The 23,262-nt window shown below is 38.8% G+C and overlaps 1 protein-coding gene across 5 annotated transcripts in view; it reads left to right on the top strand.

Annotated features, from left to right (window-relative positions):
• The window catches only part of MAPK10 (mitogen-activated protein kinase 10), a 302,211-nt gene that overhangs the window by 4,511 nt on the left and 274,438 nt on the right, over positions 1 to 23,262 (top strand). For all 5 annotated transcript variants that reach the window (XM_036279780.1, XM_036279773.1, XM_036279760.1 and 2 more), the window contains exon 2: positions 817 to 931. The gene's annotated coding sequence lies outside the window, so the exon portion shown is untranslated. The remainder of the gene's footprint in view (positions 1 to 816; positions 932 to 23,262) is intronic.

Below are 23,262 nucleotides of genomic sequence, written 5' to 3'. Positions count from 1 at the left end.
TTCAGAGGAGAAAGACATTCACCTCCCTAGACTTGGTGGTAGGTGACACTGTGCCACATCAGAATGGCCTGGGGGTAGACGGTGGGGTGGGGGTCGGAGGGAGGAATTCCTGGTAGCCATTGTAAGCCCCTGGCCAAGAAAGGGACTCTTATTTGGAGCAGAGAGGAGGTTTGTTTTGGGTGTGGTGACCAAACTTCCCAAACCTATGGCTGATGATGGCTAGGACATTGAAAACTGGCACAGTCCTGGAGAATCTGGTCCAATATAGTGTCAAAAAGTAACAGTGACAGATTGAAATGACAAACCTTCTTTTGTAAGTAGATCAGATCATGGAAGAGACATACAGGTGTCTTTCCTACTTCAGAGCAACTTTAGTTTTATTTCCTATACTTCAGTAGTTTTCAAACTTCTCTCAGTCCTTTTGTTGATAACCATGTAACCCATTGTTCCAATGAACCCATATGACAAGCAGAATATACAAACACGTGACAGTGAAGCTGTCCCAGTTGAAGCTTAGTCAGGGGCCTTGTATCAAAAACCAAGTCCACGCATATCACAGAACCAACATCAGAGTCGCAATACTATTGGTCTCGTGTTCAGATTTCAAAATATCCGGCTGCTCTGGTGTTGGCAAAACCAAAGTTCTTGTGCTGGTGATAACTTTACAGAGTGAACTACTTCAAGCTGTTTTCATTTCTTTCCCCTGCTTCACTCACCACCAACTGTGCTTCGCAGTCATTTGGTTTTCTCAGTGCAGGTGATATTCCCATTTCAATGTTAAAACCAAACTTGTCTGTGTTTTTACTTTGATTTTAGGCTAGTATGAGAAACACCAATGGCAGGATCATCTCAGATCTTCGTTATGGCAACTCATGCAAGAAGCTGTTGAATTAGATCCATTTCCTATAGATGAGAAACCATACAAGTAGTGGTGAGTTGCAAATTTGAAAATGTTCCTTAGCAGGAAACCTGTGATTTATATAACCAGTTTAAATATTGCCTATGATTTAGTGTATGGCTCTGAAGAAATACTGCTCTAAATAATGTCACTAAAGAAGTGAGAGTCAGCAGGGCAGAATGTTTAACTGATGGTGGGGTGCTATGAGTACCACATAGAGCATCAAGAGGCCTTGAGGAGCCTGGGTGCATTGTAGAGCACCATGATACTACCACCTGGATGATATCAGCCTGTGCAAGATGGATGCAATGAACAGTTCCATGTGGTTGAGCAACAGTATTTTTAAGTGGTTTTATTATTTGCAACATAATTCTATATTACCCAATTCATCCTCTCTAGTAGAAGAATTGGTTCTGAGATACATTATAATGCTCCATTCCTTTTATACATATATATATTCTTATACATATACATATTTGTCCATCTTGTATAAATATGTAGGGTGATATAGACATATATTAACATATTTAGATCTTTAGAAATAAGGAAAGAAATATTGCAGTTTTATAAAACTCAATTATGGACATTTTAACCTATAAATCTGTTTGTTTGATAAGAACAATATTAATACTAGATCTAGTTACCCTGCTAGTTGAAATATTATATTATCAGCACATAGATTAAATATTAATTAATTTATTTAACATTGCCTGAGGATAGTTTCCCATTGATTTCTAGATAGAATGGAAGGGAGGGAGGGGGAGAGAGAGAGAGAAAAAAAACATCAATGTGAGAGAAACATATTCATTGGTTGCCTCCCACATGACCCCAAACGAGTCAGGGGATCGAATCTGCAACCCAGGTATGTACCCTTGACCAGGATTCGAACCCAAGACCCTTCAATATGAAGGCCGACACTCTAACTGCTAAGCCAAACTGGCCAGGGCCAAAATATATTTTTAATTGAATGCTTGATGATTCATAGTTACCAAAGTCAATAATCAATAGACTCCAGCAGAGATGAACCAGTTATCTGTCAAATCACGTGTCTGAGACACACAGCATGACAGTGGTGCTTGTAAGACTCCAGAAGAAGTGGTTGGAGCTAGTGATCGATAGCTCGCTTTCATTAGCTTAGCGGTTTATGGAACTCTGGGTAGGTAGGCTGCCCTGCGAGTTAATGCATAACCTATAACTGCAGAAGACTGATGAAATTAAGCCTGTACTTACTTCGCATCATGATTTTCATTACAGTCTGCTTACAGTTATATTGAGAAAGCAGATATAAAAGTCACCATTATTCTGTGCTTAATCAACATGTATTAAATTGCCAATAATCACTCATTTTCCAACTAAAATTAAGGACAATTTTATATGGCTGAACTTAATATTTTAAGTTAGATATCATTCCTAGCAATGTAGAAAACATGTACTGCCTCATCTTAAACATTTATATTCATTGAACACACATTTATTGAGTATCTGTGATGTAGATATCATCCTTAGCTCTTGGCACAGGGGAAAGAGACAGTACCTGCCTTAAAAGAGCTTTCGGTCTAAAGGTGGAGCACAATAAAACATGTCATTAAAAGGGAGAGACATATTCTAAAGAGTGTAGTACTTACACAGTGCTGTTCAGTGGGCAGACATAGGGTGCCACAGGAGGTGGAGCAGGGGAGTCTAATGCAGATGGGGATTTGTCAGGGACTGATATTTTGGCTGAATGTTAAGACAATAAGAGGTTATCCATAGGAAGGGGAGCAGTGGGGACCTTTTTCAAGGGTCCACAGGCTTGAGAGGGCATGATTGTTTCAGGGGGCTAGGTGTCATTTACGATGCTGGGGCATAAAGGGCGGTGGTGGAGATGAAGAAGGATACAGGAGATATAAAGCATCTCTTAGAATAAAGCTAAGGGGTTTGGATTTCATTCCAAAATGAAGAACTTTTGAAAGATTTTAAGTAGAAACTAGACATGATTACATTTATTTTTTAATTGTGGAATATGTCATGCACATACAAGAATGTATGAAAAAATACAGTTTAAGGAATAATTATAAAGCAAACATCATATAACCATCATTCATATTAAGAAATAGACTCCTAGCAAGTCTCTGTGCGGTCCTTTAGGTCACATTCTTCTCCTTCCTCACTACAGGTAACCGCTAACGACAACCCTGCCCTTTGTCACACCTGTTCCCTTACTGTTCTTTGTAGGTTTTCCATCTTGTTATTATATAATATATATTCTTAATCACCCAATTTTCCTGACATTGTACAATTCTTCTTCCATGTCGATACATGGAGTTTATTCATGTAAATTGTTGTGTAATATTATGTTTCATGAATATGCCAAATTTAATTATCCATTCTACTGTTGCTGAACATTTGGATTGTTTCAATATTATATATATATACACACACACACACACACATATATATTCTGAGTTATATATGTTTAATAAATATGTTTATAACAAATAAAGTTAATCTTTTTACATACATACATATATTATTGCTCATAGATTTTCATATACATTTATAAGAGCTTCTCTAGGATAAATAGCAAGGAAATGAACTGAATTTTGGGGTATGTGAACATTCAGTTCTCTAAATAATGCTAAAATATTTTCCCCCAATTGGTTATATCAGCAATGTATGAGAAGCTCTATGTCCTCATCAACACGATTTATAAGTCTTAAATTCTGCTAATCAGGTGGATACATAATTGCACTTATGAAGGTTTTAATTTGCATTTTGCTGATTACTAATGAAGATGATTTTTCGTTTTTTTATTGGCCAGTTGATTTTTCTCTTTTGTAAAGTGTCTGCTCAAGTCTTTATGAAATTTGTGTTTTAGAGTAATAATTAGCATTTATTGGGTTCTTACTGTGTAATAGGCACTGTGCTAACCTCTTTACAAACATTTCATCTTCATATCATTTTTATGATTTAAAGATAAGGACATGCAAGTTTAAAGGGGTTAAATAACTTGCTAGCAGTCACACAACCAAGAAACAGTGGGCTTAACGTTTAAACCCAGGTTGCTCTCACTCCAGAGTTCTTCAGTTTCTCGGACACTGTATAGAAAGTGGTTAGATTGGAGCCAGAGAGAACACATAAGGTGCTATTGCAGAAAAATCCAGTGAAAAAAGAAATAAGAGCATAAACCAAAGAATCACCTTAGAACTTAATTACAAAGCAACTGGACGTGTGGGTGAAGAAGTGGAAGGATTATAAAAAATCTCGTTTTAATACCAGTTGGCTAGGTGGATTCAACATTGGTCATACAATGTATATTTATATTCCAGGTATTGTGGTAAGTTTTAAGAATACATTCTATGATTCCATGATTTAATGAGATGATTTTAGTTCATAGGATCATGAAGTTTAGCGTTTAAAGAGACCACAATGTTTATTTGGGTCAACTCTCTACTGTTTTAAAACATGGAACCTGGTGCAAAAAGAGGTTAAATGGCTTACTCAAGATTACATGTTACAGAGATTACAACTTGCCTAATCTTTACAGCAATAAGTAAAAATGCAGCTCTGGCCGGTTTGCTCAGCGGTTAGAGCATCGGCCCGTGGACCAGAGAGACCAGTTTGGTTCCTGCTAAAGGCACCTACCTAGGTTGCAGTTTGTCCCTTGCCCCAGTTGGGGTCGTGTGGGTGGCAGCCACTCCATGTTTCTCTCTCTCTCTCTCTTCCTCCCTCTCTCCCTTCCACTCTATCTGGGGATAAATGCAAAAATGTCCTTGGGTGAGGAAAAAAAAAAGGTGTAAATGCAATCAACCTACTTTATCTCCAACACATTTTTCAAGTCAATTCCCTTTGAGTAAATCTGTTGTTACTGCCAAGAGTTAGGCCCTCATCATTGCCAGCAGGTTTATGTAAGCAGACTAGCACGCCATCTTCATGCCCATGATTCTACCAGTGAAGCCACCAGATCTGATTTGCAATTGTTACCATGTAACTGTCTTTCTTACTCTGATATGCTCCTTTGCCTATGAAGTAAGTTCTCTCCTCCTCAAAGTATACCTTATTTCCATCCACCCCAGTTTAGGAACTGATGATCTCTCCAATTGTCTGGGACACCAACGTGCTTTTAGTCTCAGCACAGACACTCAGTGTTTATTACCTCTGTGATTTACTTCATGCTGTCTATTCTGCCTGTATTCATCCCGCCCATCCTTTTCAGACAGTCATTCATCATCCTTTAAGTTGCAGTTCAAAGAATGGTCTGGAGACCCACGAAACATGGGCATCATCTGAGAGCTTGATAGATCCCACCCAGATCTACTGAGCCGGAATTTTTTAAACAAGATGCTCAGATGATTTAAAGTTTGAGGAGTACCCCTTAGACTCACTTTAGACTTCATCCGGTGTTATCTTCCTCTAGAAACCTCTCCTGACTCCTTCCATTAGGCATTCAATCCCTGATGTTCTCATAGGAGCCTGTGCCCCGCAGTCACTGCACGACCACAGCATTTCACTGTTTATGGGTCTGTCTCTCCACCTTAGCCTGAGAGTAATTTGAACCAGATTTAATTATCTTTGTCTTTTCCATGCCTAGCACAGTGCATAAAGGTTTGTTGAATTATTGATGAAAGAAGAGAGAGCAAGAGACAGATATATGGAAAGATAGAAGCAGATGCAGGAAAATAAAATGATGAGGGGAATAAAATGCAGCCAAAGGAACTTTGCAGAGAAGTATCTCAACTATAAAAAAAAGCACCAAAAATGGAACCTCTGGATGAAATTTGGGAAGCAGCTGCAAGAAAGTCTACCGTCTTATTTAAACAGGTCGAGTGGTAAATGGGAGTCCTGTTTGCCAAATCCCTCAGAATCCAGAGATTGCCCTAATTTCTCCTATAAAAGTTTCGTTTTATTATTTTTGTTGTTGATAAAATATTTCCGAATTTTGAATAGATAATATCTATCCCTGGATAAATGTCTTAAAGAATTAACATAGGAGACTAAAAGAATAAAATAAATAGGAAAGCTTTTTGTATGGGAAGGGAATCTAGAAAGACCTGGCAGGGGGTGCTCTGTTAGGGGTTTGTTCATTGTGTAGTCTCTGGAAAAGGAAGAAACCTTGATGTGAGAGTCTCATTCCAGGTCTGTCATGTATTAATATTGTCTTGGGCAAGTGTTAACCTAGTTGAGCTTCAGTTGTGTGTGAGGGAGTTGTGATAGATGATGTTTAAATTTCTTTCTAAATTGTGAAAATTATGTGGAATACATTATACAGATTAAATGAAAGCATGGGATGGTACCCAAAACACCAGGCCCAAGTGGAGTACGTTGGTGAGGGTAGGCTTGGCCAGGGAAGGGGCTTCGTGAGGATGGAAACAGCTTCATGATGGCTGAAAGGGAGGAATAGCTCAGGTGGAGGCTTAGCACGATCTTGAAGACAGATTTGCCAATGCTCAGTTCTGTTTTAACTCACCCCATTTATTTACCATTAGCCTAATTCTACCCATCTCATTCTAAATCAAGAGATATTTGAGGTACAGGAAGGCACTTATAATTGTTGAGACTTTATTATCTATATGGGATATCATTTATGCAACCAAATTGACTGCATCCCAAACTTGTATCTTTCTTTATCTAAAAATTGTTTTCTGCTATTGAAGGACTACTGGGCACACATGTTTGTTCATTAATTTACTTATGAGAGGAATCTTTTAAGTTTACCTTTTAAAATCATGGTTTGTAAGCTGTGCTGGGATTTACCAACATACCAGGTGAAACTATAGGCATCTTGATCACTTTAGATATTATCAATTGAACACATTCACATGAAGGTTAACAGATATTTCAATAGGCTGATTACTGTGGTAGAATCTCTAAAGAATAAATAAGATACAAGTCTCCCTTTCTCCCTCTCTTCCTTTCTGCTTTCCTTCCTCCCCTCCCTCCCTCCCTCCTCCCTCCCTCCTCCCTCCCTCTCTCCTCCCTCCCTCCTCCTTCCCTCTCTCCTCCCTCCCTCCCTGCTTCCCTGAAACATTTACTGGCTGCAACCTCTGTGCTAGGTGCTGCAGCAACAAGATACATTCTATTTACTCTCTGCTCTTCAGCAGCTCCCTATCAACTAGGGGCCTTTGAGTGGGAAGGGAAGGGGGAAACACTTGTAAATGAGTGAATAGACATCAATTTCAGGGAACACTGCGATTACACATGACTCAGCTACCACCCAGGTGTTCTCAGTTGGGGTCCTGCAGAAAGACAGGAGTCTCAGTTTCTAAGGCAGCAAGCAATTCTCAGACTTTGTGGTCTCATGATCCCTTTACGCATTTGAAAATTATTGAGGAACCCAGAGAGCTTTTGTTTATGTGGGTTCTATCCATTGTTATCTACCAGATTAGAAATGAAGATATAAATTTAAAATATTTATGTAATTCATTTCAGAATAAACAGAAAACACATTACATGTTAATGTAAATAACTTTTCTTGTAATGAAAACTACATTTTTGCAAAATGATCTAGTAGTTGCAAAGTGGCATTGTTTTACATTTTTGCAAATCTGTGTAATGATTGATTCAATAAGAGACTGCTGAATTCTCTTATCTGCTTGTGCTTTCAATCTGGTGTTCCACCAAACATCATGTTGTCTGGTAGACACTGCACTACATTTGAGGGAAAATGAGGATGAGAACAGCAACCCATGCATTAATATTATTTGGAATTAGTTTTAGCATCAGTGACCCTCCCTGAAAGGGTCTTGGGGGCTCTCCAGGAGGTCTGTGTCCTATACTTGAGAACCACTTCTAAAAAGGGTCTGTTGTATGTAATGAATTAACACCTCTCGTATGTATTTAGAATGGTACTGCTTATATACCATCCTTGGAAAAAACAGAGAAAAGAGTGTGCTTTGTCATTCAGAGAAAGAACTCTAGGTAAGAAGGGCTGTACGACTGTAAGCTCCATGAAGGCAGAGGTCTGTTTCTCATTCGGTGTCACAGGGCCTGACATGTAGGTGACTGTGAATTCACTGACAGAACATTCTAATAGGACACATGTGCTTTTCATAAGTCGCAGTAGTTCTAGTAAGACTATGATGAGAAATGAAGGTTAAATGTGTGTTGTAGAGCTGAGGGAGCAGCCATTTCAGTCGTAGAAGGGATCCATGGAAGAGAGCATTGGAGTGGAACTGTGACGACCGTTTTGATAGTGTTGGAGTTGGGACGGTTACTTCTCGAAAAGAGAACAGAGTGAGCAAGGAGCAGAGCGGGTTTGGGGTTCAGAAGTCTAGGCTGGTAGGACCCAGGCTAAAGAGAAGGCAGTCAGAGCTATGGCCAGTAACAGATGGGGGGTAGACTGAGGGAGGTTGCGAATACCTGTGAAGGAGTTTGGGTCTGTTTCCATAGACAGTGAAGAGCTCAGCTGTCTCCTGAGCAGGTTTAAGAAGATGCTCTGGCAGCGATGCTGAGCGTGGTTTGGAGAGGAGAGAGAGTGGAGGCAGGGTGGGCAGTCAGAGGGGTGGACGGGGTGAGACTGCAGCTTGAGGAAGAGGCTGTGTGAATCAGTGGAGAGGGATCCAGTAGAGAAGGCCTCCAGGTTTCAGGACTTTGGAGAAGTTGTGAGAGACAAGAAAGGGAGATACTGGGTTCTTTATGCTTTCACTGTAGGCTCAACCATGGTGTTGCTAAGCAAGCAGACACAGGACCTCTGGCTTTTGGTTTCTTCATATGCAAAGTGTAGAAATGGATTGCTTGCCTGTTTGTCACAGGAGTCCGTGTGAGGATTAATGAGCTCTTTGACAGAGGCGCTCTATTAATCTCAGCCATCAATAAAACAAATGAGAATGTTTGCCAGGTGCTTTTGCTCCTGTGTGGAAGGCTGCTATGCAAATATGAAACACTGCCTGGAACAATTGTCACTGTTAATAATAGTGAAGTCATTACTACAAAATGCCTACACAGCAAACTTGTTCTCTGTCAATTTCGAAGTAGGAAGATGAAGCCAGGCATAGAAGTCCATTCCATTTTGTTTATTATGAATCTTGCTGTTTGTAAACTAATTTCCTGGTTAGCAGAGAAGTCGTTTTAAGACTATTTGAATTTCAGTATATCTCATTATTTCCATCACTTTATTCTAGTAAGGTTTTTCATCGCTATCAGGGACTTAATTATTCTGACTTTTCTTCATGCAAATGCAGGTGGAACCACATTTGATGCATCCAGTACTCACATCTGCATTCTTGTTAATTATGGCTACTTCCATTAATTTAATACATAGCTGTATAGTGTGGTGACCAAGCATGTAAACTCCAGAATTAGACCACCTGCGTTTAAACTCAGCTTCTATTACTTCATATGAGATACTGGTTAAGTCACATACTCTTTTTTTTTTCTTTTTCTTTTTCTTTTTTATATATATAGAGAGAAACATTGATGCAAGAGAGACACATCTATTGGTTGCCACCCACACGACCCCAACTCGGTTCGGGGACAAACTGCAACCAAGATACTTGCCCAAAGCAGGAACCGAACCCGGGACTCCCTGGTCCATGGGCTGACTCTCCAACCACTGAGCCAAACTGGCCAGGACAAGTCACATACTCTCTTAAGTTTAAGTTTCCTTATCTGTAAAATGGTGCTAATAATGGTGCTGATTCTCTAAGTGTATTGTGAGGGTATGGATGTGAAGCACATAGAATTAAGTGCCCTGTAACTGCCAGGTTTTGGCTTTGGTCACATTTATTACTATTATCATTAACATGTCTTCTTTCCTAATCAGGATCTTGTTCCATATCTTGTTAATTCTTTATTTGTGTACCAATAGTTAATTTGTGATCACACAATTGATCTTCACCCCCCTTTTTAAAATCTAGAATAACATTCTGAAGAATCCTCCAAATCTTAAATTTAATTTACTGTCTCTTTTAAAAATACTTATTGTTTTCTTTGGATTAGATAATGTTTTTATTTTTAAAATTTTTATTTTTTAATTAATTTTTTATCCTCACCCGAGGACATTTTTCCATTTTTTGTTCAGATAGAGTGGGAGAGAGAGAGAGAAACATTGACGTGAAACGGACACATCGAGTGGCTGCCACCCGCACGACCCAACCAGGGCTGGGGACAAACTGCAACCAAGGTATGTGCCCTTAATGGGAACCAAACCTGGGTCTCTCTGGACCGCAGGCCAACGCTCTAACTGCTGAGCCAAACTGGCCAGGGCTAATTAATTAATTTATTTTTGTTACAGATGTTTCTCCTTTTTCCCCCACTGATTCCCCCCTCCCCTTCCCTCCCCGCCCTGTCCCCTGCGTTGTTGTCCATGTCCACTGTTCATGCATACATGCATATAAGTTCTGTGGTTTATCTCTCCCCCACCACCCCCTCTTCTGGGGATTGTCAGTCTTTGTCCCACTTCCACGTCTCTGGGACTACCCCATTCCTCACACTGTTATGTTCATTATATTCCACAAATAAGTGAGATCATGTGGTATTTGTCTTTTTCTGCTTGGCTTGTTTCACTTAGGATAATACTTTCCAGGTCCATCCATGTCGTCTCAAAGCATAAGAGATCTTTCTTTCTTACAGCTGCATAGTACTCCATTGTGTATATGTACCACCGCTTTTTTATCCACTCATCTACTGATGGACATTTGGGCTGTTTCCAGATCTTAGCTATTGTAAATAGTGCTGCTATGAACATAGGGGTACATATATTTTTTTCTGATTGGTGTTTCAGGCTTCTTAGGGTATATTCCTAGAAGCAGGATCACTGGGTCAAATAGAAGTTCAATTTTTAATTTTTTGAGGTAACACCATATTGTTTTCCACAGTGGCTGCACCAGTCTGCATTCCCACCAGCAGTGTTGTAGAGTCCCCTTTTCTCCACACCCTCGCCAAACTTGTTGTTTGATGATTTGTTGATGGCGGCCATTCTGACAGGTGTGAGGTGATACCTCATTGTTGTTTTAATTTGCATCTCTCTGATGATTAGTGATGTTGAGCATTTCTTCATATGTCTCTTAGCCATTTGTATGTCCTGTTTGGAGAGGTGTCTATTTAGTTCCTCTGCTCATTTTGTAATTGGGTTCTTTGTCTTCCGTTTGTTGAGTTGTATGAGAACTCTCTATATATTGGAAATTAACCTCTTATCTGATATATCATTGGCAATGATGTTCTCCCATACAGTGGGTTGCCTTTCCATTTTGATGATTGAAAAAATACTTATTATTTATTGATTTTAGAGAGAGAGGAAGGTAGAGGGAGAGAGAGAATATTGATTGGCTGCCTCCTGCATGCTCCCTACTGGAGATTGGGCCCACAACCTGGGCATGTGTCCTGACTGGGAATCGAACTGATGACCTCTTGGTGCATGGGTCGATGCTCAACCACTGAGCCACACCAGCTGGGCTTAACTGTCTCTTTATATACATTCTTATTGGGCTTTCTTTTACCTAGCAAATCAAATACTAGTTAATTCTGCTATAAATAGAAGGGATTCAATAACTTGTTCTGACCATCTGATTGGTATTATTTTCCATGGCATATAGCTATCCTCCCAAACAATCTATCTATAAAGAAATTTTGCTTGCCATCTTCCTTATTGACCCTTGTGTATTAATCTGTTCTCAAGATCTGTAATAGTTTATTTCTGACCTTGCTATCAATCGTGTCTCTCTGGACTTCAAAAGCACCTTCCCATTTAGCTCAGATCCATTGAGATCTGTTTGGAACATACACCAAACCCTTGGTATTTGTGTTGAGGCTCCATGGTGGTTGGAGCTATAATCAACCTTGTGCTTTGCTCATCAAACTGAGACTCATTTTTCTAATTTGCATAAGTACTTCAAGAGTTACTGGATTACTGTAGCCCTGCTTAGTACCCAATCAGTTGTTATTCATTCCTATTGATATGTGATGCTTATGAATTCCTGTGAGTTTTGGCTAGATATATCACTGGCAGATTCTTCTCTTGTCACAGTTGCATGGCCTGAATATTCATCCACTATCTCTTGCTACATTGTCTCTAACTGCTATGGGACAGGAACCAAATGAAGGCAATATAGTCTTGCTTCCGAAGAACAGTTAATTTGTATTTGTTAATAGTGAATCTATTCAAATTGTAGAGGACAGAATGAAAATGACTATTGAAAATAGCTGCTATTAGAGGTGTGAAAATGATTGAGTAGTAAGGCAAATCAGAATATATTAGCATTTAATTAGTGCCTTCTTTTATGATTCTAGTGTTGAGTTTCTATCTTAATCATTTTGGCTTAGACATTGTTCAGATGACTATACCAGGAGGAAGTTTCCTTCTTGAAAATTGTGATAATCTGATGTTAGGTCACTAAGATTTAAATTTAGCACCTTGGCTTTACCTGCTTTCAGTGTGGGCAACCCCTTGGTGCACGGGTTGACGCTCAACCTCTGAGCCACATCGGCCTGGCAAGACATCTAATCTTTTTAGCTTCAACTTCTTCTCCCCTTTCCTGCTGCTTGCCTTAGTCACTGCACCACTCTGAGGCCCCAAGCAATCGCATACATTTGCTATTTATTGATTTTGATTTAAAAATGTTATTTTATTGTGCTTTCTCTCTGTATGTCCCTGGTGATAGCTGGGGTGACTGTCCCGCACCGCAGCCTTGCAGTTACTCTGTGTAGTAGAACAGTGCCTGTCCTCAGAGTGTGGTGCCCAAGGCTCCGCTTTTCAAGTCATACCGATCAGATCCAAATGTCCAACCTGACACTGGGCAATTAGTTAACACTTTTCAGACTTCACTTCTTTATCCATAAAATGGGCATGTAGTACATAGCCCATAGTTTCTGAGCTGACTGAGTGAAAAACTTTTAATACACTGTCTGGGTAGAGAAGAGAATTACTTCTTGTTCTTGTTATTTTAACACTAAAAACTTTGAAAAATATTGGTAATAAAAGAAACTTAATTGTTATCATGGCAAATGCCCTGAGGTACTTTTCAGTAAAATAAAATAAAGTAATTTCATTTTCCTTCTCATTAGCATGTATACTCCTGGGTGACCCCTACTAGGATTGGGAAGAGCAAGCTGTGGAAAAGGTATAGCTGGGCAGTGTAAGAAAAAAATGAGTCTGTGAAATAGTACTCTATTGTTTGTTTAAAAAAGTGAAATAATGTATGTAAATGTGCTTTGCATATTCTCAATTTCTCTGCAAATATAAGATTAAAAAAGAATCTCTATAGGCATTCTGAGAAGAAAAGTTTGGGATTAGTCAAGGAAGGCAAGAGGAGGCGGTCTTGCATTATGTGGTAAGGGAAGTATGCACTGGATTTAAAGAAATGAAAATTTGCCCTGGCCAGTTTGGCTCAGCGGTTAGAGCGTCGGCCTGCGGTCCGGAGAGACCCGGGTTCGGTTCCCGCTAAGGGCTCGTACCTCGGTTGCAGTTTGTCCCCGGCCCTGGTTGGTCGTGTGGGTGGCAGCCACTCGATGTGTCTCTTCACGTCGATGTTTCTCTCTCTCTCTCCCTCCCACTCTATCTGTACAAAAAATGGAAAAATATCCTCGGGTGAGGATAAAAAAAAAAAAAAAAAGAAAGAAATGAAAATTTGAACAATCAGACTGTTGGAAAAAGGCAGCTAGATATGAGAAAAGCATATATGATAAGGATAAAATGACCAGTTTGATAGTAATGGAATATTTCGGCAAATCAGTGGAAGCTTAAATGATGGTAGAAGATTTTTTAAACTTTATTTTTATTGTTGACACTATTACAGATGTCCTTCATTTTCCCCTGCTTTGTCTACCTCCACCCAGTCCCCCTCCCCCTCCCCTCTGGACTTTACCACACGATTGTCTCTGCTCATGGGCTATGCATATATGTTCTTTGGCAATACCTTCACCTTCTTTCCCCCAGTCCCTCCCACCTGCTTCTCCTCTGAGATCTGTCAGGTCAGTCTGCTCCATGTTTCCATGCCTGTGGTTCTATTTTGTTCATCAGTTTATTTTGTTCATTAGATTCCACATATAAGTGAGATGACATGGTATTTGTCTTTTGCTGACTGGCTTACTTTACTTAGCATAATAATGTCCAGGTCCATCCATGCTATAAAAAAGGTACAAGTTCCTTCGTTTTTATATCCACATAGTAGTCCACTGGGTAAATGTTACTGCATCATTTTATCCACTCATTTACTGATGGGCACCTGGGCTGTTTCCAGATGTCAGTTATTGTAAATAACACTGATATGAACATAGGGATGCATATGTTCTTTCTGACTAGTGTTCCAGGATTCTTAGGATATAGTTCCAGAAGTGTGATCACCGGGTCAAAAGCATAATTTTAATCTTTCCCAGGAAACTCCATACTGTTTTCCACAGTGGCTGCACCAGTCTGCACTCCTGTCATCAGTGCACTAGGGTTCCCTTTTTTCCACATCCTCACCAGCACTTGATTGTTGATTTGTTGATGTGGCCATTCTGGCAGGTGTGAGGTGATATTTCATTATAGTTTTAATTGGCATCTCTCTGATGATTAGTGACATTGAGCATTTTTTTTCATACATTTATTGACCATCTGTATGTTCTCTTTGGAGAAGTGTCTGTTCAGGTCCTTTGCCCATTTTTTAATTGGAATGTTTATCTTTCTGGTGTTGAGTTGTATAAGTTCTTTACATATTTTGGAAATTAACCCCTTATCAGATCTATCACTGGTGAATATGTTCTCCAATATTGTGGGTGCCCTTTACAGTTTGTTGATGGTTTCTCTTGCTGTACAGAAGTTTTTTAGTTTGATGTAGTCCCATTTTTTTTTTATTTTTTGCTTTGTTTCCCTTGTGCTGGAAAATGTGTCGGCAAAAATATCGCTACAAGGGATGTCTGAAATTTTACTGCCTATGTTTTCTTCTAGGATTTTTATAGTTTTGTGACTTACATTTACGTCTTTTATCCATTTTGGTTTTATTCTTGTGAATGGTATAAGTTGATTGTCTAGTTTCATTTTTTTTTTTTTTTTGCATGTACCTGTCCAATTTTCCCAACACCATTTATTGAAGAGACTGTCTTTACTCCATTGTATGCTCTTACTCCTTTGTCAAATATTATTTCACCATAAGGCATGGGTTAATTTCTGGGTTCTCTGTTCTGTTCCAATGGTATACATGACTGTTCTTATGCTAATGCCAGGCTGTTTTGATTACAATGGCCTTGTAGTATAGTTTGATATCAGGTATTGTGATCCCTCCAACTTTGTTCTTTCTCAAGACTGCTGAGGCTATTCACGGTCCTTTTTGGCTCCATATAAATTTTCAGAATATTTGTTCTAGATCTATGAAATATGCCATTGGGATTTTAATAGGAATTGCATTGAATCTATAGATTGTTTTAGACAGTATGTACATTTTATTAATGTTAATTCTTCCATTCTATGAACACAGTAGGTTGTCACTTGTTTGTATCCCTTAATTTCTTTCTTCAATGTTTTATAGTTTCTGAGTATAGGTCTTTTACCTCCTCAGTTAAATTTATTCTTAGGTACCTTATTTTTTGTTATTGCTATTGCAGTAGTAAATGAGATTGTCTTTTAGTTTCTCTTTGTGATAGTTCATTATTGGTATATAAAAACACCATTGATTTCTGGATTTTAATTTTATATCCTGTCACTGTGCTAAATTTATTTATTAGATATCAGGAGATTTTTGGTGGAGTCTTTAGGGTTTTCTATATACAATATCATGACATCTGCGAATAATAAGTTTTACTTCTTCCTTTCCATTTGGATACATTTTATCTCTTGTTCTTATCTGATTGCTGTGGCTAGGACTTCCAGTACTTTGTTGTATAACAGTGGTGAAAGTGGACATCCCTGACTTGTTCCTGATCTTAAGGGAAGCACTTTTAATTTTTGCCCATTGAGTATGATGTTGGCTGTGGGTTTGTCATGTATGGGCTTTATTACGTTGAGGTATGTTTCCTCTACTCCCACTTTGCTGAGAGTTTTTATCATAAGTGGGATCTGGATTTAATTTAATGCATTTTCTGCATCTATTGATATTATCATGTGATTTCTATCCTTCATTTTGTCTATGAAGATTATCAAATTTATTGATTTGTGGATATTGTCCCAACCTTGCATCCTTGGAATAAAGCCTATTTGATCATAGTTATGATATTTTTAATGTCTTACTGGATTCAGTTAGCTAATATTTTGTAGAGGATTTTAGAATCTATGTTCATCAGGGATATTAGTCTATAATTTTTCTTTGTAGTGTCTTTATCTGGTTTTGGAATTAGGATAATGCTGGCCTTGTAAAATGAGTTTGGGAGTTTTTCTTCCTCTTGAATTTTTTGGAATAGTTTGAGAAGATTAAATGTTAGTTTTTTGAATGTTTGGTAAAATTCACCTGTCCAGTCCAGGACTTTTGTTTGCTGGGAGTTGTTTTATTTCATTAGTTGTAATTGATTTATTCAGATTTTATGATTCTTCCTGATTCAATTTTGGAAGATTTTTTTTTTTCTCTATTGATTTTAAGAGAGAGAGGTAGGGAGAGGGAGACAGAGATAAAAGCATCGATGAGAGAGAACATCAATTGACGCCTCCTGCATGCCCCCACTGGGGATTTGGCCCACAACCTGGGCATGTGCCGTGACTGGGAATTGAACTGGCAACCTCTTGGTGCATGGGCTGATGCTCAACCACTGAGCCACATTGGTTGGGCAAGAAGATTTTACATTTCTAAAAATTTATCCGTTTTGCCTAGGTTTTCCAATTTGTTTGGGATATAGTTGTTCATGGTATTTTCTTACAATCCTTTGTATTTCTGTGGTGCCAGTTGTTACTTTTCCTTTTTTTTTTTTATCCTTACCCGAGGACATTTTTTTTTTTTTTCATTTATTTTCAGATAGAGCGGGAGGGAGAGAGGGAGAGAGAGAGAGAGAGACATCGACGTGAGAGAGACATATCAAGTGGTTGCCACCCACACAACCCCAACCAGGGCCAGGGACATGTTCGGCAATCGAGGCATGTGACCTAAGCAGGAACCAAATCTCGGACTCTGTGGTCCACAGGCTGACGCTCCATCCACTGAGCCAAACTGGCCAGGGCTACTTCTCCTCTTTCATTTCTGGTTTTATTTATTTGGGTCCTCTCTCTTTTTCTTGATGAGTCTGATTAAAATCTTGTTGATACTGTTTATCTTTTCAAAGAACCAGCTCTGGGTTTTATTGATGTATATATTTTAGACTATGTCTTATTTCCACTCTTATCTTTATTAGTTACTTCCTTCTACCTACTTTGGACTTTGTTGTTATTTTTCTAGTTCTTTTGGGTATTGGGGTTAGATTGTTTATTTGAGATTTTTCTTGTTTCTTGAGGTAGGCCTACAATGCTATGAACTTTGCTGTCAGGACTATGTCCCATAGATTTGGAGTTGTTGGATGTTCATTTTTATTTATTTCCAGGAAACTTTTGATTTCTTTCTTGATCTCATTGGTAACCCACTCATTGTTTAATAGCATGCTATTTAGCCTCCATATGAATACATATTTTTTAGTTTTCTTTTGTTATTGTTGTTGTAGTTGATTTTTAGTTTCATACCATTGTGGTCAGAAAAGATGGTTGATATGATTTTAATCTTCATTTTCTGTCCTAACATGTGGTCTGTCTTTGAGAATGTTTCATGTGCACTTGAGAAGAATGTATATTCTGCAACTTTGGGATGACATGTTCTGTAAATATCAATTAAATCCATCTGATCTAGTATTTAATTTAAGGTTGCTGTTGCCTCATTGATTTTTTTGTTCTGGAAACTCTATCCATTGATGACAGTAGGCTGTTAAAATCCCCTACTATGACTGTATTGCTGTTGATCTCTCTCTTAATGTCCTCTCAGATTTTCTTTATTTAGGTGCTCCTACGTTGGGTGCACATATGTTTACAAGGGTTATAACCCCCTGTTGGATCAATCCTTTTACTATTATATAGTGCACTTCTTTGTTTCTTGTTATGGCATTTATTTTGAAGTCTTTTTGGTTAGATATGAGTGTTGCTACCTTAGCTTTTTTTTGTTTCCATTTGCATGGAATATTTTTTCCATTCCTCCTATTTCAGCCTGTGTGAATCTTTTGCTCTGAGATGGGTCTTTTGTAGTCAGCATCTATACAGGTTTTGTTTTCTTATCTGTTCAGCTATCTTATGTCTTTTGATTGGAGCATTTAATCTGTTTATATTTAAAGTTATTATTGATAGATGCTTATTTATTGCCATTTTATTCTTTATTCCTATGTCCCCCTCCCTATCTCTCTCTCTATTTCTTATTTCCTTTTAATGCAGACCCTTTAACATTTCATGCAATACTGGCTTGGTGATAATAAACTCCTTTAGCTTGTTTTTGTTTGGGAAGCTCTTTATTTCACCTTCAATTTTAAATGATAGCCTTGTGGGATAGTAGAAAGTATTTTTATTCTAGTTTGATTTCTTTTGACTAATTTCCAATTTAGGATGGTGTCTTTGAATGTGAATAATGTAATGTATTATCTATTGGAGAGAAATGGGAGAGAAAGAGAGGCAATAATAGAAGAAGGAGACGGTGAAAAAGAGAGCAAGAAGATATAATGCAAAAATATTTTAAAAACCAACTTATTTTTAGCCTGTCATTTCTTTCTGTAGCACGTTATCTGGCTGTCACTTATTACCTTATACTCTAAGGCACAATCATTATAGACAGATTTAAAATTTTAATAATAATTTTTCACAGTGATTATGTATGCCAATGTCTTGTTCATGGTTTATGCAAATAGCATTTATTTTTACCTTTAAGCTTCTAAGAGCTTTATGGTCCTTGAATTTGAACACAGTTCAATGCCTAGCATATTGTAACATGTACAACAAATTATTTACTGTTGACCAAATGAAAACATATATCAGGGGTTGTCCTAGGCATTTAATGAGGTAGCTTTTACTTCATCAAAGCTATGGAGGTGACATTGGAGGTACAGGATAATGTATGGAGATGGGTGTTGACAGTTAAAGCCCTCAGAGAATGTGACAGGTAAGAAATTAGGTTGTTTTTCATCCTCTTTCCTCTTACTTCTTCCTGTTGACATCAATGATATTCCTCTTTTTCTATGGATTTATATACATATGTAATATATATTTTATGAGTGCCCATTATTTTAGGCATTGAACTCAGAAAAGATCTTGTCCTCATGGGGTTATAGTCTGGTTAAAGAAATAGACATTTCCTTCATGACATGTATTATAGTTTGTAATTACATAATTTACTTGTATGTTAACTTTAAATATTTAAATAAAATATGAGAATTATTGTTATTACCTGGACTATAGTATTTTTTTGTGGGCATATGACAAGGGTACTGAACATAGTCTAGGTGTCAGAGAGTCTCCTTGAATAAAGGTGGTTTGGTAAGAAGTAGCCAGACGAAGGAGGGAGGTTGGTGGAATGGCACAAAGTTCCAGGCTGAGAAAACAGCATCTGTGCAAGGCCAGAGGTGACAGAGATTTGAAGAACTGCAAGTAGTGCCAGACAAAGAGGGATAATCAATGAAGCGTAAGAAGTGTGCAGGGGCCAGTTACATTATGAAGAGCCTTGTACACCATATTTGTATAACATAAAAGGGTTTTAAGCAAAAGGTTGAAAACATGATCAGATTTGCGTGTTAGCTGTATGGAAAATGACTGGAGAAGGTCCGACGGATGGTGAAGAGACAGGAGGCTGTTGCAGTGGATCAGGAGAGACAGAGTGGTGGTCTGGACCAAGAGCTGTGGAGTTAGAAGAGAAGTGGATGTGTTCAAGGAATATGTAGGAGGTAGGCAGAATCTGCAGGACTTGTTTGCATTTGAAAGATGAGGGGAATGACAGAGGCAGACAGGATTTCTGCTTTCTGGCTGGGATGATGTGTGGGTGGTGGTTGCAGTTTTGGAGACAAGGAACACTGGAGGAGGAACAGGCTTGGAAGGAAGATGAATTCAGCTGTGGACATGTGGCATTTGAGACATCCAGGAGGCAATTGCATATATATGCTTAAAGTTTAGGGAATTGGGGGCGGGGGCGGGCTGGAGATTATGTTTAGGCCTTATCAGCAAGTAAGGGCGCTCGCTGTAGCTTGGAGGAAGAGAGAACCTAGGGAAAAACCATGATGAATGTGGAAAAGGAGTGAGCAGAGAAGTAGAAGGAAAATAATAAAAACGATAAAAGCTAAAATGTACATGACACTCACCATGTGCCTAGCACTGTTTTCTATGCTTCTATAGACATTAAATCAGGTTAATCCTCCCAACAGAGGTTGGTGCTACTGTCATCCCTGATTTTTCAGATGAAAAATACACGAATCCCAGAGAGGGAAGCAGCTTACAGATCGTCACCCAGCCAGTATATGGGAGAGCTGATTTAAATCTAGACACTCTGGCTTCAGAGTCTGTGGGCTTTTTTGCTATACTCTTCCGAAAACTATGGGGATATGCTCTCTGGAAATTTAGGGAGGAGAGCTACCTAGAGGCCAAGGAAGATCGGGACTGAAAGTTGTCCATTAGGTTTAGTGACAGTTGCCATTAACGAGTACTTGCTTGCTGTTGTGGTCCGAGAAGACAGATCGCAGTCGGCTGAGGACCTGTGGGGAGGTGAGGAAATGAAGGCGACAAATATAGATGATTCTGTCCAGCACGTTGGCTGGGAAGGTAAGGAGAGAAGAGTTGGGCTTTCTAGACGACAGGCTTGGACTGCGAAAGAAAGGTCATGGAAATGACTTGATATGGAGGTAGAGCCGAGAGGGATATTTGTGAGAGGAATGCATTGGAGAAGCAATGTTTATTCCAGAAGGTGGGTATTTCCCAAAATAATCATAAAACAACTATTGATGATAAACCATGGAATTTGTTGCTCTCCTAGAATCTCTGCAGTCATGCAGTGATTACCATCACCCATCAGCCAGCAGCATTAAATCTGGATGCAAAACCTATGGCCAGAAATACACTAATTTGTGACTACTCCTGTGAGAACCTCGGGAACAAATATATTATACATTTTAACCAGACATAAATGGAGTGCTCTTCCAGGACGAATGACAGTCATCTTCTGTCCATTTCACTCTTGTTTGCTCACTTCCTTCCATTTATTTCTCTAAAATTACAGATGGTGCAATTGCCTTGGGGAAGTCTCCCTAAAAATTACTTTTCCTTGTGACTTTAAATTAGGTTCAATTTTGACCCTGGGCTTTTGTTTAGAAGGTCAGTTGGACCGCCGTCCCTGCTGTAACCTCCAGATTAGTAAGCGGCTCCTCTGAAAGAATTTGTGGAAAGTTACAGGATGAACTGGCCTATTTATCTTTGGGAAGGTAGGGCACAGGGAAGTGTCGCGAGGCCACACTGGTACTATGCTGAGTCTGAGCACAAACGCTACTCAGACACAGGTGAACTGGGATGTGTCTTCTGAAATTGTACATCATTTGCTAAGTGGCATTTCCCCTCCTTTTTCCATTACAGGGAGCTGAGATTGCTGAGAATACTTTAAAAACAAAATAAAACTGAATTTCAAAGATTTGTGGGTTCCTTTCCTTTCTTATCTCAAACCCACAGCATGAGTTTGATGAGTCTGTGATTTTTTTTTAGAATAATTAAAGAACAGTCTGATGAAGGAAGATGATTTACAAAGTGATGCATTTAAACATAAAGTTGTATCTAACTTAATCTTTTATTTAAAATAACGATTTTATTAAATTTATTTAAATGTAAAATGCATTGATAGGTAAAGTTTTCTTTTAGTACCTCAATTTTGTTGTACCTCTAGTTTGTGTTTTGTGAAACATTCATAGTATATTTGCATATTGTTTGAAGAAAAAAGAAACTTGTGTCATATATAGAGCACTTGCGATTTGGGCTCAATGTAAGGTTATCAGTGAGTCCCTTAAAAACCTCATTTAAGTATTAAAAAAGAGAAGGGATGGGGAAGCAAGATTAATAACAGAAAAATACAGTTAACAATTAAGTGAATTTTAGTTACAAGCCCAGCAAAAGAATAAACAAAACCAGTTAGAGAATCATTTTGGAACAGTGTTTTGTTTCTCTTCTAAGCAGGCCCAGTGGATAATTATACTTGCGGAATAATTTGTCACATTATACATGTCCTCACATTAACTATAAAACATATTTCCTGAGGTTCATTTCATGATTGATTTATTGCTCTTAATAAAAGGTGTTTGAGCCTTCCGCTGTTAAAAAAAAAAAAATTCAGTGACTACTTGCTTGAGGAAATTCTCAGTATCTAATTCTTTGTTGAATGAGAAACAGAGCAATGCAGCCAATGGGAACATTTTCCTTTTCAGTTCAGCCACTGGCAGTGAGACCGAAGGCACCCCTGCGCTCACGGGACGCCTCCCCTCTGAGGGTGACAGGCACAGCGAGGATTTCCCTCCGGCCTGGGCTTGTTCTGATGAGACTGTGCTCTTGAGTTTGCAGGCTGACGGAAGGGCGCAGAGGGCGGTTCTGTCATCATGTTCAGACTTAAATGTGGCTCTACATCGTGTTTGCGAAGTTTCCTGTGTTCAGAGGAGATCACGTCGGTGCTGTGTTCGGTCTTGCCTGTACTTCACTGAGGGAGGGACTAGCGGTTCCTTCGCTGCCTTGGCTGCTGTCGTGTGTGGAATTACCTATCCCTTGGGAAAGGCTGGTTTTCTGGCTCGTGCTTTGGTGAGAGCTTCAGAAAAGCTACAGAATGTCTTTGATTCTGAGACGTTTCCTGTGGTTCGAATCAATCTTGAGAGAGATGGTCATTGTCCTTGCGGTCTTCACACCTCCCCTTCCAGCTTCCCCATAAAAATCAGTGGTCAGCTCACGTGTTTAAGACATAGATAGTGATCTGCTCTCTGTCTCCGAGTGTATGTATTGATTATCGGTCATTTACCACATTGATAAGCCGCTTGTCGGTATTCTTCTCTTTGGTAATTTTTTATTCAAACCATCATTCATTTAACAAATATTTATTGAGTATCTGCATGGTAGGCATTGTGCTATAATTCTGTGATGAAGATGAATAAGATACAGTTTTTACATCCAGAAGAAACACCAACCAGTGTATTTCATATATTTTAATTAGTGTGAGATTAGATAATTAATTCAAAATACGAACCCGCCATTATGACTATGTCAAGTTAACATACAGAAATAAAAGCAAGCTCCTTAGCAATGATCCTTATACCTTCTCCTAGTCTGTTCAGAGCTTCTCTCCGGGGTGGAAGGGCAGAAAGGGAGAAGTAACGACACAGATGAAATGGATCTTGAAAGCCTGCTCTTGCTTTGCTTGCGGGTCGTTCATAAATCCTATTAACTCAAGGAGTTCATAAAGCTAGCAGGTATCTGAGCTTCTCAAGAACTTCAATTTGGATACAAAGAAATGGAAAATAAACACCATGTTATTATT

Source organism: Molossus molossus, unplaced genomic scaffold, assembly GCF_014108415.1.
Source record: "Molossus molossus isolate mMolMol1 unplaced genomic scaffold, mMolMol1.p scaffold_m16_p_1, whole genome shotgun sequence".
NCBI classification, from domain to species: domain Eukaryota; kingdom Metazoa; phylum Chordata; class Mammalia; order Chiroptera; family Molossidae; genus Molossus; species Molossus molossus.
Note: the sequence above shows the minus strand (reverse complement) of the source record. Positions and strands in the feature narration are given on the sequence as shown.